The following is a 15269-nucleotide window of genomic DNA, read 5'->3' on the forward strand; positions in this document are numbered from 1 at the left end:
TCACTCTGTTACACAGAAAAGACCGGTCGACATATTCTTCGGAAGAAATATGAACTTCACGCCCGAAGACATAGAAAAAACAAGATACGAGAATTTGCGAAGTTAACACAAAAACAAAATAAGGATATTGAATTCCATAATAAAGGTTAACAAACGCTAAAATCCTACTTGCCAGGACAAGTCATATTTGTAAAAAAAAATAGGAGGTTAGGAACAAAACTAAGCAAACTATATAGTAGGGAAATAGTTGAAGAAGACAGGAACAGCACGGTAGTGACCGAAAGAGGACAAATCGTCCATAAAAGTAGGATACGGAATTAACTACTACAATAAAATTTTCTTTTTTTCAGATTCTTTTTACCACTATGCCTCGCAGAGGTACAGATATTAGACTATTCGAACTCCCAATTAATCACAATAGAAAAAGGAACGGCTAGACTACAGACAAGACAATTTAGGATAATACACGAAATAAACATCGACAAATATACAGAAATCCTGGAACATATAGAAGCAACGACAAAAGCAGAAAAATTCTACAGAAATCCGAATTACCCTTTTATATCCCTCCTAATATCCCAAGTGCAGGCCCATATTAATAATCTAAGGATAGAAAAAAGATAAAAAGGTCACTAAATTTTTTGGGTAGTGCATGGAAATGGATTGGGGGAAGTCCAGACCATGAGGACCATGAAATAGTTTTGAAAAAAGTGAATAACGTTTTAGAAAACAACAACAATCAAGTCCTCATTAATAAACTTACAGTAGAAAAAGTTAATGAAATCACAAATTTTACAAACCATATTATGAAGCACATGCAAAACGACAAGAGTAAAGAAAAAGAGGCATTTTTAGAATTAAAATACAAGTTGGAAATTATGAAAGAGGAAGTCGTGAACATCGCTTACGCGATACATTGGGCAAAGGCCAATATAGTAAATTCATATATTTTGTCGACCGAAGAAATTGATATTGCTAAAAAAATCTTTGATAAGGATAATATCCCATTCGTAAATTTATACGAAGCTCTAGAATTTCCGGAAATTAAATTAGCGACCAATGGCAAGACAATCATCTATGTTATAAGTTTATCAACAACGGGAATCAAATTTGCCAAACTATCGATATCAGAGCAGTAAAGAAAGACAATAAAATTAACTGCTGCGAAAAAACTATGTATGGAGTAAACAGAAATGTCAGCAATATAACGCACTACAAATATGCTCAAAAGACGATTTGCTAGATTTAAGTAATGATTATTGTATTAGTAATCTTTTAACGAGCCGTTTGCCAAACTGTAGCGTCACAAACAGTCAGCACATTCCAGACTTTGAGGAGCTGTCACCTGGAGTTATATTCCTAAACGACTTCAGGGGCTATGTCCTAATAAACGAAGATTCTACAACTCTAAACGGAACCTTTGTCATTCACTTTAATAACACTACAATCCAAATTAACGGGAAGACATTTTTCAATGCGGAAAAATCAACAAACAAACCCCAACCTGCTATACTCCAACCAATATCACTATCAAACAGAAACGAAGAAATACTTTCTCTAGAAATGTTAAAACAGCTAAACATCACCAATACAAAAGAGACTAGAATCACAGAATCGTCATACCGGCTTAAATATGCCAAAAACATCAGCCTTATGATCATATTTGTAATCGTCACCATATTTTTAACCAAATTAGTCCTGTCAACCAGAGAAAGCAAAGAAGCACGGTCCATCGACTTAACGGAAGATGCAGTAAAAGGGTTTAATAAATGTTTGTTTAACAAAACTCTAAACGAGGACGCTTGAATCTGGGGGGGGGGGGGGGGGGGGGGGGGGGGTTACTTACCACGGCACATATTTATATAATATTGAAACGAATTTACTGCAAATCCTCTTATTTGCCCTTTTGCTAAGTTCGTATCACTAAACTGTTAAATAAATAACTCCAATATTGAATAATCGAAAAATGGCCTTTATTAAAGTACTTCACAATAACACTTATACTTTGCAACTCGCTGGCTTAATAACCAAACTGACTTTCAAAATAATACTGCTATTGCTCGCTAGATAGCGTCTTAATCGAAAAACTGCCCATAGCGCCTCTACCGCTGATGCTTTTATACTCCGTGATTTCCTCGTGGCATCTTCTAGGCGCTTCCAGAACTTTACTTAGTTAGTTATACATTTCTCAGCTACAACTACAGATGTAAAATTTCTCATTTGAGTAATACTTGCACAAATTATTGCCCTCTCTTGTGACAACTCAGATAAGATATATGCATGTGTTTGTGCATTGCCGCTCCGCTACTCGTATACGTACATATATGTAGACGCAATTATTGATTCGTTTATGTAGATCAAGTGTCGGCAAAAATGTTGTGTGGATGTATTAGTGAGAGCGTTTTGATCGCACGAACCAATTGATTCACTGATTATTCGCTTGTTAGACTGCAACGGCTAAGCACACAATAAATAATAAATTATTGATGCGCACAATGGCAAGCGAATATTTTATGCTGCTTGATAGGAATTTCATAAAGACCTGCTTTTTGATCATTTTTTATAAAGGTAGTCCTTAAAATGTTTTTATTATCTTTTACTTACTACTTTAAATTCCACTTGCATATACAAATAGATCTCTATAATTTTCCTAATAAATACATACGTTTTTTATTATTACTATTAATATTTACGAATTTAAGACTGACACCTGATTGTTCTAGAAATAAATGGGCAACAAAACTATATATACACTAAAAAATTAAGACTTTTGATGAAAATTCGCCAAATTTCGAGAATTTTTAGTATTATTTTCAAATAAAATTTACAGTCTCTATTAGATCCTGTTGCATTTTTTCATATTAAATTAGTTAAATTAATTCATATTAATAAAATGTATTTACGTAAATACGTGCATATATTTTTCGCTGCGCAACTAGCGATACCAACACTCGATGTTGACACGCCAATTGCTCATTGCAGACTGAACCATTCACTAAACAAAGAGCGCAGGCTATCTGTGTGAGTTGCTCACCATCTTAAGATGTATGAAACGCCGATATCTGATGTAGATACATAATGATTGAATTATTGATGTGAATTCACGTCATTGCTTAGCATCGGCCTAGAGATGGCAGCACCCCTTAGTTTTGCTAATATTCGTAACAATATAAACAAACAAATATTTTTTTTTTTAATTTAATTTTTTTTATCTCGGACGTTGTGGCAGCGCACTGTCCTCAAGTGGCCCGATGAAACCAGGCTAATCCTGTTTTTTTTTATTTTTTTATTTTTTTTTATTTATTTATTTTTATTTTTTATTTTTTTTTTTTGTATCCTAATTCGTATTTATGTGTTACTTATAATTTTTTTGTTACCGAGTCTTTGAGAGGCAGTGGCTTCTTAAGCGCCGAGATCTAAAACCGCTCAGCTACAGAGAAACTCATCAGCTGAGAAATATAGATTCACAAAATACAAAAGACTAAAAGTATAAATATAATTTTTTAATTATTAAGAGATATAGAACCGTCTTTTTTATGGCAAAGAGCGAGTCCGAAACATCAATTATTCTCGAGTGAGAGTTATAATCTTCACACAAACATAGAAAAGGTTCGTGTAGTTGGAAATTGCTTCTGCATTGTTTAAGAATTATAGGTTTATAATGCCTTGAAACTCGGCATGGAACATTCAAGTTTACTTCGTTCAATAGAAATGGGCTTCAAATCGATCCATTTAAAAGTCTAGCCATAAATAGTACACCCAGCATTTCTCTACGACTTGCAAGGGTAGGAAGATTTATTAGTTTTAATCGATTAGTGTAAGGAGGAAGATTATACGGAGAGTCCCATTGAAGATTTCTAAAGGCGAAAAGTAAAAACTGTTTTTGAATTGATTTTAGTCTATCCACATGAACTTGATAACGCGGATTCCAAATTATCGATCCATATTCTAATATCGGCCTCACCAATGATGTAAAAAGGGTTTTTGTAACGTAAGGATCACTAAACTCCTTTGCCCATCCTTTCACAAATGCTAAAACTCCTCTCGCTTTATTGACTGTGGCATTAATATGAGGGTTGAAACTAAGTTTGCAATTCATTGTAACTCCCAAGTCAACAAAAACATCAACGCTTTCCAGAGTTTGGCCATTAATTGTGTAGGAAGCTGGCTGTATGTTCCCACGTGAAAACACATGGATTTATATTTTTCTATGTTGAGAGGCATAAAATTAGCATTACACCAAGTAACTAAACGATTTAAATCCGCCTGGAGTACAGAACGTTCTTCAACCGACGCGTATGACTTAAAAAGTTTTACGTCGTCGGCATACATTAAAATTTTAGAATATTTTATAGTTGTGGAAACATCGTTTATAAAGATCAAAAACAGAATAGGACCCAGATGGTTGCCCTGAGGCACACCAGAGGGAACATCGATGACATTCGAACAAATTTTTTTAAAAATGACTCTTTGAGTTCTACCGCAAAGACAGGAGGAGATCCAGCGAGTTAGGCCAGGTTGAAAACCAAGCAATTCGAGTTTATAAACAAGTAATGAGTGGCGTACTTTGTGGAATGCTTTCTGAAATCAGTGTATATAACGTCGGTATGATGATTGTTTCTAAACCCATTAAAGACGTGAGTTGTAAATTCAAGCAAATTGGTTGTGGTTGATTTGGCTCTACAAAAGCCATGCTGAGAGCTATCTATCAATGCAGAAATCGAAAATGCAAGGTGATTAGTAACGATTGCTTCGAAAATCTTAGGGATAGCTGAGAGCTTTGCTATTCCTTCCAAGCCGTCGGGAAAATGCCATTTTTTAAAGAGAGGTTAAACAGATCAGTAAGGGGCTGGTAAATGTATTCCGCACATTTTTTAAGAAAACATGTTGGGATCAAATCGGGACCGTATTTGAAGGATTCTTTTAGGGTCTTTAGATGTAGTAGAACATCTTCAGGCAGCAAATATGGGGCATATATTGAGTTACTAGAATGGAGCTCATACGGATAATTTGTAGGTAATGAATCAACCACAGCAGAGTAATTAGAGTGAAAGAATTGAGCGAAGAAGTTTGCAATCTCTTGATCGTCGCTGGAAATGCTATTTCTAAACTTCATGGCAGAAGGAAATCCGTTAGTTCTGCGTTTAGAATTTACGAAATCATAAAAAGACTTCGGGTGGCAAATAATGTTTCTTTTAATTTTACATATGTAAGCTTTATAACACTTTTTATTAAGTTCAAAATACTTATGACGGAAAATAGCGTACTGTGCATAATGAGAATGTAAACCGGTTCTCTTATATAATTTGAATAAACGTGATTTCTTATTTTTTAAAGCTTTTAAATCTTTAGTAAACCAGGCTTGCACTGGTTCAATGTACGAGCATTTGCGTTTGGGCACATGTTTTTCAAATAAAGTATAAATGGTTTTATTAAAATGTAAAACGTTTTCCTCTACATCCTCATTATATCGAGGCCAAGTTATCTCAGAAAGCTCTTTATTTAAATTGTTGAAATTAGTTTTGGAAAAATCAAAGCATCTGGTAGAGACACATGTTTTGTTAGTGCAGCCGACTTCGTTGCTTATGATTTCGTAAGTTATCTCAAGAGAAGGATGGGTAGCGTCTTCTGGCAAAACAAGAGGTTCACACCGATTTATAGAGAATTTAGATATGTCGTCAACAAATGCTAAGTCTAAGAATTTTCCATACTTATTTGGAAAGAAGTTGATCTGATTAAGGCAAAGATCAGTAATTCCATCCAAAAAGTCATTGTTATGCATCTTGGATGATACGGGGACAATATTGTGATCAACGGTATTCCAAGATATATGTGGCAGGTTAAAGTCGCCTAAAACAATCATTGAGTCCGTGGACTTTATCATCGAAATGACTGATTGTAACAGTGAAATATGGTGCATATACACTGATAGATCAGAAGACGGTGGAATATAGCAAACGGCTAAGTAAATATGACCCCGATCTAGTAAGATTCGGATGCATTTAAACTCGATGGAATCAACTTCGGCTAAATTAACATCTTCAGATGGAATTGAAGAATGTACAGCTAGCAAGACACCACCTCCGGTCCTATTTAAGCGATCATTTCTATAGGTCTGATACTCACCACAAAAAATTTTGGAATTTAAAACATTGGGTTTCAGCCATGTTTCGGTAAAAGCAATAATATTATAGTTACAGTGAATGGTTTTCAAATATAAGTCAGTTAATTTAGTATTCAAGCCTCTAACGTTTTGATAGTAAATGCTTAAGCAAGATATTAAATTAAGTTTTTTGGATCGGAACTTTGAGGAGGAATTTTTGCTACATTTTGAGTAATCTCAATAGTCTTATGCACAAATTCGCGAACAAAAGCCTCTGGCGGCCAAAATCCCCTGTCCAAAAGTTAATCAAAATCTTTTGAGTAGACATCAATTCTAAATGAAGAAATGTTTCTTTCGTAATTAAATTTAAATTTTCTTAAAGTCATGCCGTCAGCCTTAATTTTCGAAGTGACATAAGACTTGATATCCTCAACGGAAGTGTCTTTGTCAAAGCGAGATACAAAAATCGATTTTTTGAGCGGGACTACAACCAGCTTCTTAGCCGGTGCTACTGAATAAGAAGTCACAGATTGAGAAGTTACAGTTTCAGAAGTTACAGTTTGAGGCTCTAAGGTTTTTTCCGCGGCCTTAGAAGTGGATGGAACCACAGCTTGCGGATTAGGGGAAGCCAAGTCTATGAGCTCCACTTGCGGAAGATTAATGTTCTGAGCAGGATTAAGATTCAAAGCGTTAGGTGAGTCTTCAGAGTGTTTTTGTTTATTATCGCGGTTGTCTTTATTTCTATTTAAACAATGCGGTAACTCATCCAAACACTTGAAGGATTTGAACAAGCTATCGTATTGATTGAACTTTTCCGTGATTATGGAAAACTCTTTAGCAATATCAGAAAACGCATTTCTTGTTTGTCTAAACAGTTTAAATAGGTCAACCTCAGTTGATATGCATTTAATGCATGACCAACGTACTCCCTTCTCTCCATCATTGACAGTGTCAACAACTCTAGCCGTCAGTCCCGCGCACTTTCCATGGGCGAGCCCATCGCAAAGCCAGCAAGAGACAAAACATTCGGATTCGCTTTTTACCTGACAGTTTTAGAAAATGCAAGTCATTTTTTATAGAAAGGTGAAAAGAAACTAGTATAAGAATATAGAAATGGTAGAGATGTGTTTGTAAGTTACAAAGAAAAAACAGTTGAAATAGCACTGAGAATGAGAAAGGTTATATATAAAGCAACTCTGAAAGTTTGAGAGCATAGCGGTAGCTAGCAGTTTTAGAGTCACTGTCACTTGACACTTAAAAAGCGACGCAAACAGCTGCGAAGACAGTAAATTGCGAGAAAAACAAAAAGTGTGCGCACAAAAACAATTGCAAGGCGAAAAGGTGCCAATCAAAATTGCAACAAAAACACAAATGCACAAGGACTCGGCAAACACAAAATGAATAATAAGAAATTGATTAAAAACTTTAAAAATTCACAAAATCTTTACTTTTCAAAGCAAACCAATTGTATTAAAATGAACTCTAGGTTTTCGCACTTATTTTTGTCACAAAGTAGTATTACAATTTAGATGTTATAATTTAAAACTCGCAAAATAAACACAGCAAAATAAAATGCAACTTCACAGCTATAATGACGTTTGCGTCGTTCAGACACATAATACCCCAGACATAGCAAACTGGCAAAATTGCTGAAGCCGCAACACGTGCAAAGCAAACCGTGTGAACAGTAAGCGGTAGATGGAAACCAAATTAAAATAAACAAACTCAACTGTGGGAAGTGCATGATCAGCAGTTTTCACTTTCATCGCGGTAAGGCAAACGTAGTTTAGATTGTAAGCATTATTATTGTGTAAAGTTCAGATATAAGTTTGCATTCAATAAAGGAGCACGTCCCCCGTGTAAAAAATATATTTTTTTAGAGTTTTCAATTTTTAAAAGTTTAACTTGTATACTATTATACCACCGATCTATAAAATTTTTTCAGGCAACAATTAGTGTTCTATACTTAAGCATTCGGTGAAATTTAAAGCTTCTGGCAGTTAAAATAGGGGCAAATTACGAAAAAATTTTTATCTGAACAATCGGTTGTATGACATATATACTATATATACTACCGATCTATAAAATTTTTTCAGGCAACAATGAATGTTCTATACGTAAGTATTCGGTGAAATTTAAAGCTTCTGGCATGTTAAAATAAGGTAGAAATTACGAAAAGTTTCTTATCTGAACAATCGGTTGTATGGAATATATACTATATATACCACCGATCTATACAATTTTTTCAGGCAACAATGAATGTTCTATACGTAAACATTCGGTGAAATTTGAAGCTTATAGTGTGAGAATGGGGCAGAAATTACGAAAAGTGTCCTATCTATACAATCGGTTTTATGAGATATATGTATAGTATATATACCACCGGTCTATAAAATTTTTTCAGGCAGCAATGCATATTCTACACGTAAGCATTCGGTGAAATTTGAAGCTTATAGCTGTGAAAATGGGGCAGAAATTACGAAAAGTGTCTTATCTATACAATCGTTTATATGAGATATACTAGCAGACCCGTCAGACTTTGTTCTGCCCTAAATTTAGTCTACCTGCATACATTTTAATAAACTTTTTCTCTCTAACTCTGCCCTCCGTCTTTTTCGCTTCATCTATCTCTATTTTCGTCTCACTATATCTCTTTCTCAGTCTCCTTATCCTTCCCTCTTTTCTCTTCTCTCAAGTTTTTCCCATTCTTCTTCATCCCTTATTGCCAGTCCCAGAGGGTGGTATGTATTTTGTTCCAGTCCCATTCCGAGTTCCAGTCCCACTCCGAGTCTCTGTCCCAATCCTAGTCCTAATCGCATTCCCAGCCCGTCTCTGGTCTACTTCCCCGAAAAAAGGGTCGTAAATACTAATATAGGCAAATTTATATACCAAATTTCAGACAAATCGAATAGGACGTATGTAAATAGGTATGTGGGTATTATCAATTCATGCTTTTTTCGGCTTGGCATGCATATTTATCAGTTTTGCCAGGTTGATACCACTAAATCGAATATCACAATGAAAATTACTTTAAAGCTCTGAGCAACAGCTTTCATTTGACATCCGTATTACACACACATTCTAGGGATATCCGGGTCCACGTTTTGGCCTATATATCGAGACCCTAGTCACCCAGCGGTATAAATTACTCTGTACTAAAGCACACATCTACAGCTTCTATTTGATACCCATAATGTAAAAACACATCCTAGTGTTACCCTGGTCCACGTTTTGGCCTATATCTCGAGACCCGACTCACCTATAGGTATGAAAACTACCCTGCACTAAAACACTCATCAACAGCTTCAATTTGATACCCATAATGTAAAAACACATCCTAGTGTTATCCTGGTCCACGTTTTGGCCTATATCTCAAGACCCTAGTCACAAACAGATATGAAAATTACCCTGTACTAAAGCACTCATCAACAGCTTTCATTTGTTATCCTAGACCCTAGACACCCACGGGTACGAAAAACCCCGCATCAATGTACCCATAAACAGCTTCCATTTGATGCCCACATTTTACAAACATAACCCAGGATTACCCAGGTCCATGTTGTGATTTCAAGACCCTATCCAGAACGGGATAAAAAGTATCCTATGTCTGTCTCCTGGTTCTAAGCTACCCCTCCACCAATTTTCAGTCAAATCTGTTCATCCGTTCTTGAGTTATAAATAGTGTAACTAACACAACTTTCTCTTATATATGTATATATGTACATCACATTAGAAACTTTAAAAATAACCTATTTCTCCACTATTTAATGGATGTTATACAATCTACAAACTTCAATCACTCCATCTATTAAAAAAAAACGCATGAAAATCCGTTGCGTAGTTTTAAAGGTTTAAGCATTCAAAGGGACTGGGACAGAAAAAGCTACTTTGTTTTATAATATGTAGTGAGAGTGATACATGCAAAAATACCAAAAAATAAAACTTTTTTGACGAATTTTAAAGAAATGTTTAATATTTTTAACGAAAGATTATTTTTCAATAGATGTATGCATATTATATATGTTGCATTAACAATTAACCATTTATGCATAACTATGTATGTACATACCTATGTCAAGCTGATATGATATGAAAATACATACATATGCATGCCTATAAACCTACGCCCGAAGTTAAATAACGCAGCGAATGCTATATATGTATGTATGTGGCGCATCAACCCTGCTAACCATGGCTAACCACATTTTGCTATTTTCACCTCAAAAACCAATACTACCTCAACTTCTTTTTGGACACAACTAACACCAACTCACATTTGTGGGACATTTTTCATAATTGTGGTAAATTTCTAAGATGTGCGAATGAAACAGTAGTATGATGTAGGAATGAAACAATAAGATACTACAGATTTCGCCACCATTTATGTAAATTTTTTAAGCAAAACGCGTCTCATTGCGAAAGAATTTAATAAAAATGAATTTTACAAGTGTTCAAGTGAGTAAGAACATTAAAAATAAAAAAAAAATATAACAGAAAAGTGTGCGACATTATTTTCGCGCAATAATTCGGGATTCGCTAAAGAAAAACGGACGAACGTTCAAAAAAAAAATCTCCAGCTTTTATCAGCCACAAAAGGGCTTCTCCAAGACGCCACTTCCACGTTGGATTATCCGAGGTAAGTAAATGTTTAGGTATTTTAGTATAACTAACTTTTTTGTTGTTGTAGCAGTGCAAGTATGAAAATATATTGCAGAACTTACCCTTAATATGAAGACACCAAATCAGTGTTACATATTATGGACCTGACAGAAATCAGGAATATTGTTTGGTGTCGTCATAATATGAATGGTTCTGAGTAAATGCGGGTATTATGGTGATAGCCAAATTAGTTGAAGTTTTGTCCGTCCAACGCAGGACTGACTTTGTTTTTGATCACCATAATATGGGTATGTAGTTATATACATACATATGTTTGATGGCACAATTTTTGCTGGTAATTCTTTTCTTTAGAACAAGCCTGCTAAAACTAGTCAAAATATATCGGGAGAGGTGCCAATAGAAGCGCTTTGAACTCAAAACAACGAATCTGAAAGCGGAAATTGAAAATTTTATATCTGTGCAGAGATATTTGCAGTTACCCAAAATATATTAACGAAAACCCGAAAAATGACCCCTGCTCCCTCCGAAACCGGCTGTGTGATCCATGGAATTTTGGCCTTCGGCCGCGCTTATAAAAAATTACCACCAAGGAGGTGGAATCAAAATTAAATCAGTGCAAATTCCTTTCGTACATAAAATGTTTTCCTGTGAACAACAACATTACCATAATCACATGAAAAATGCCAACTTTAACTAAAAATATCTCTGCACAGATATAAAATTTTCAATTTCCGCTTTCAGATTCGTTGTTCTGAGTTCAAAGGCGCCTCTTGACACCTCTCCCGATATTTTTTGACTAGTTTTAGCAGTTGTGAGCTAAAGAAAATTGTTTTTTTTTTATAAAAATGTGATATAAATAGCTATTATGTTCCGCTTATTTATAACGGGAGGAAATGCTCGCCTTTTTATACCACCCTCGAAAGTGCTAGTCTGCTTGGGGTAACAAGCAGATACTATGGTGTCATTTGTTTACGATCTTGTTGTCAAAGAAAAAGAATGTGGACATATTTAAAGATATGTATGATAATTAATTTAGGTAATTCTATACACTCTAAATAAATCAGTGCTACAACAACAACCAAACTCTAAATAAACGTCCAAAAATATGGGGAGATGTATCAAAATATGCGTTTTGGACCCAGAAACGCGAATATAAAAACACAAATTTTGAGTCTGTGAAGAGATACTTGCAAAAGAAATTGCAACTTTTTGTGTGGTTGTTGTAATGTTGGTGTACACAGGAAAAAATTTTGTGTAAAAAGGGATTTTTTGCACGGATTAAATTTTGAATGCACCCCATTGGGGGACCGGCCAGCGTTTTTTGACACCCTTCCCGATATTTTTGGACATGAATTAATAGTGTTATGCTTTCGTATAGAATTGCCATCATTTCAACGACTCAAAAATTTTGTTTTCCGTTTTCGGATTCGCATTCTGGGTCCAAGACACATCTTTTGGTAATTCTGTACGACAGAATGACATTGCTAATACGCGTCCAAAAATATCGAGAGACGTGTCAAAAGACGCGTATTGCCTCAACTACAATAATCCGAAGGCGGAAAAGAAAAATTTTATCTCCGTCCGGAGAAATTTGCAATTGAAGATAGTGATTTTCATGTGGGTGTTGTAATGTTGTTGTACCCACAAAAAAAATTGCGAACATAAGTGGTTTGACGTTTTAGTTTTGGTCTCCAAACCGGTGTAGCAAAATATGCGTCCTGGACCCAGAAACGCGAATATAAAAACACAAATTTTGAGGGGTAATAGTCTGGTTGAGGGGTCGACTGCTAATACGCTACCAAAAATATCGAGAGAGGTGTCAAAAGACGCGTATTAATATCGAGAACAATAATCCGACGGCGGAAAAGAAAAATTGTATCTCTGACCGGAGATATTTGCAGTTGAAGTTGGCGATTTCCATGTGGTTGTTGTTGTGTTCGTACCCACAAAAAAAATTGTACATCACCGTGGCGGTAGCCACGGTTATACCACACACCCGGACTTGGCATGGCGTAGCCCAGGGTTATTTTATATAATCGCGGCCGGAGGCCGCCAACGCAGAAAGGTGTTCTGCGCAAAAATACTATGGATCCGACCCCCGGTTTCGAAGGTACCCGCGGGTCTTTTTTCGGTTTTTCGTTAATATCTTTTGAACGCGTTAAAATTTTTATTTTCCGCCTTCGGATTATTAATGCTGATGTCAAGACGCGTCGTTTCACACCTCTCTCGATATTTTTGGTAGCGTATTAGCAGTCGACCCCTCAACTAGACTATTACCTCTTGAGTCTGTGAAGAGATACTTGCAAAAGAAATTGCAACTTGTCGTGTGGTCGTTGTAATGTTGGTGTACACAGGAAATAATTTTGGTAATAGTCTAGTTGAGGGGTCGACTGCTAATACGCTACCAAAAATATCGAGAGAGGTGTCAAACGACGCGTCTTGACATCAGTATTAATAATCCGAAGGCGGAAAATAAATTTTAACGCGTTCAAAAGATATTAACGAAAAACCGAAAAAAGATCCGCGGGTACCTCCGAAACCGGGGGTCGGATCCATAGTATTTTTGCGCAGAACACCTTTCTGCGTTGGCGGCCTTCGGCCGCGATTATAAAAAATAACCCTGGGCTACGCCATGCCAAGTCCGGGTGTGTGGTATAACCGTGGCTACCGCCACGGTGATGCACAATTTTTTTGGGGGGTACTAACACAACAACAACCACATGGAAATCGCCAACTTCAAATGCAAATATCTCCGGACAGAGATAAAATTTTTCTTTTCCGCCATCGGATTATTGTTCTCGAGATTAATACGCGTCGTTTGACACCTCTCTCGATATTTTTGGTAGCGTATTAGCAGTCGACCCCTCAACTAGACTATTACCATAATTTTGTGTATAAAGGGGACCGGCCAGTGTTTTTTGACACTCTTCCCGATATTATTGGACGTGTATTTAGAGTGTCATGCTTTCGTATAGAATAACCATATTTTGAACAACTCACAATTTTTGCTTTCCGTTTTTGGATTCCCATTCTGTGTCCAAGACGCATCTTTTGATACATCTTCCGATATTTTTGGACTTGTATTTATAGGTTCATGCTGTTGTATAGAATTATCTAAATTAATTCACAAACAGTATCTTTTAATATGTATGTCCACATTCTTTGTTTGCCAACAGGATCAAATAAATGACATCACAGTATTTTCTTGGGGTAACATACTTAACGCCAACACTTTCGAGGGTAATAAGCGAGCTTTTGCCTCCGTATTAAATAAACGTAACATAATTTCATTTCTTTAAAATTTTTATACAAAATAAACAACTTCGATTCTCTTGAAGTTGAATTGTTTGCTGCTTGCAGATGATCGCTTGTAAATTACCATCCTCAAAAATATTGCGTTTACCCCAATAAGCCCGAAGTGTGTTTCGTGAATTATCAGGGGATTATGTGCACTTAGGCAAGGTGCACGTAGCCTACGCGTCATCCACGCGTACACGATATTTCATGCAGGTACGATTCTTCTTCAAGATATGCGTCGCTGCAAAAAAAATATTAAAAAAAAAAATAAACAAATTAATGTATACTGTATAATTGCAATTATACTAAAGTTGATTGTATATAAAATTAAAAAGGAAAGTTTTCACTATATCTTTATAGCAACAGAAGCACAACACAAAAGTTTGTAAAAATGTGAAGCGTAGCATTATCTGATTAAGGCAAGGTGCACACGAGGCTACGCTTCATAGACGCTGAAGGCGAAATCTGTACGCTTTGATGTCGAACACATGTACTTGGATGAAGAGCTGCGTACGAGGCGTCAGCTGCATGAAAGCAACAAAGCATGAAAGTTTCATGTGTAGCTAGCCGTACAGCAATTTTGGTCGCTAGGCGTAAATACGCCTAGAAAAGAGCAAGAAGAAGATGTTTACAATTTTTCGTTTGCAAACTTGCTAAAGTTCTTTTTTTCACTTATGCGCGGCGGTGAAAACTTTCGATTTTAATTTAATACACAATCAACTTTTATTTTATACAGCATAAATTAATTTGTTTAATTTTTTTTTAGAAATATTTTTCATTATATAGCGACGCTTGGAAGTAGCTACTTATGCAGATCTTGAAGCGTAGAGGAATTGTAGCTTCATGAAATATCGTGTACGCGTGTTTGACGCGTAGCCTCGTCTGCACCTTGCCTACGAGAACACTAACCTCGTGTTCCAATGGTACATTGTTGTTGCATTTGCATGTTAAATCTCTATCCGTATCTGGTTCATGTACCATTGGAACACGAGGTAAGATTGCTCAAATCAGCTGTTATGGCAAAATAATAAACAAACTGCTGAAACAGCAAATAGTCAATTATTTTGTCATTGTTTTATCCAAATGTATTTTGTTGTGTTAGCAGTGCTTCACCCCATTCCAACTTTTTGGGGTTTCACATGGATTTGAGTTAGAAATGACTTTTGCAGGTGGTTATTTTAATTGGTTTGATTTTGCTGCATACACACAAATGCTGAAAAGTTTCAGGTTTTTATGTTGATTCCCAATT

The 15269-nt window shown here is 35.9% G+C and overlaps 1 long non-coding RNA gene across 2 annotated transcripts; it reads right to left on the minus strand.

Moving 5' to 3' along the window:
- Nucleotides 1–1951: 1951 nt before the first annotated feature.
- Nucleotides 1952–14236, minus strand: LOC137252313 (uncharacterized). Of its 2 annotated transcripts, none has more exons than XR_010953511.1 (3): nt 14046–14236; nt 10825–11054; nt 1952–2457 (listed from the first exon to the last, which is right to left on the minus strand). It is a non-coding gene; the product is annotated as an uncharacterized lncRNA (long non-coding RNA). The 2 variants fall into 2 exon arrangements; XR_010953510.1 differs by having other exon boundaries at nt 14034–14236.
- Nucleotides 14237–15269: the final 1033 nt, after the last annotated feature.

The sequence above is a fragment of the Eurosta solidaginis genome, chromosome 5 (genome assembly GCF_040869045.1).
Source record: "Eurosta solidaginis isolate ZX-2024a chromosome 5, ASM4086904v1, whole genome shotgun sequence".
Classification (NCBI taxonomy): domain Eukaryota; kingdom Metazoa; phylum Arthropoda; class Insecta; order Diptera; family Tephritidae; genus Eurosta; species Eurosta solidaginis.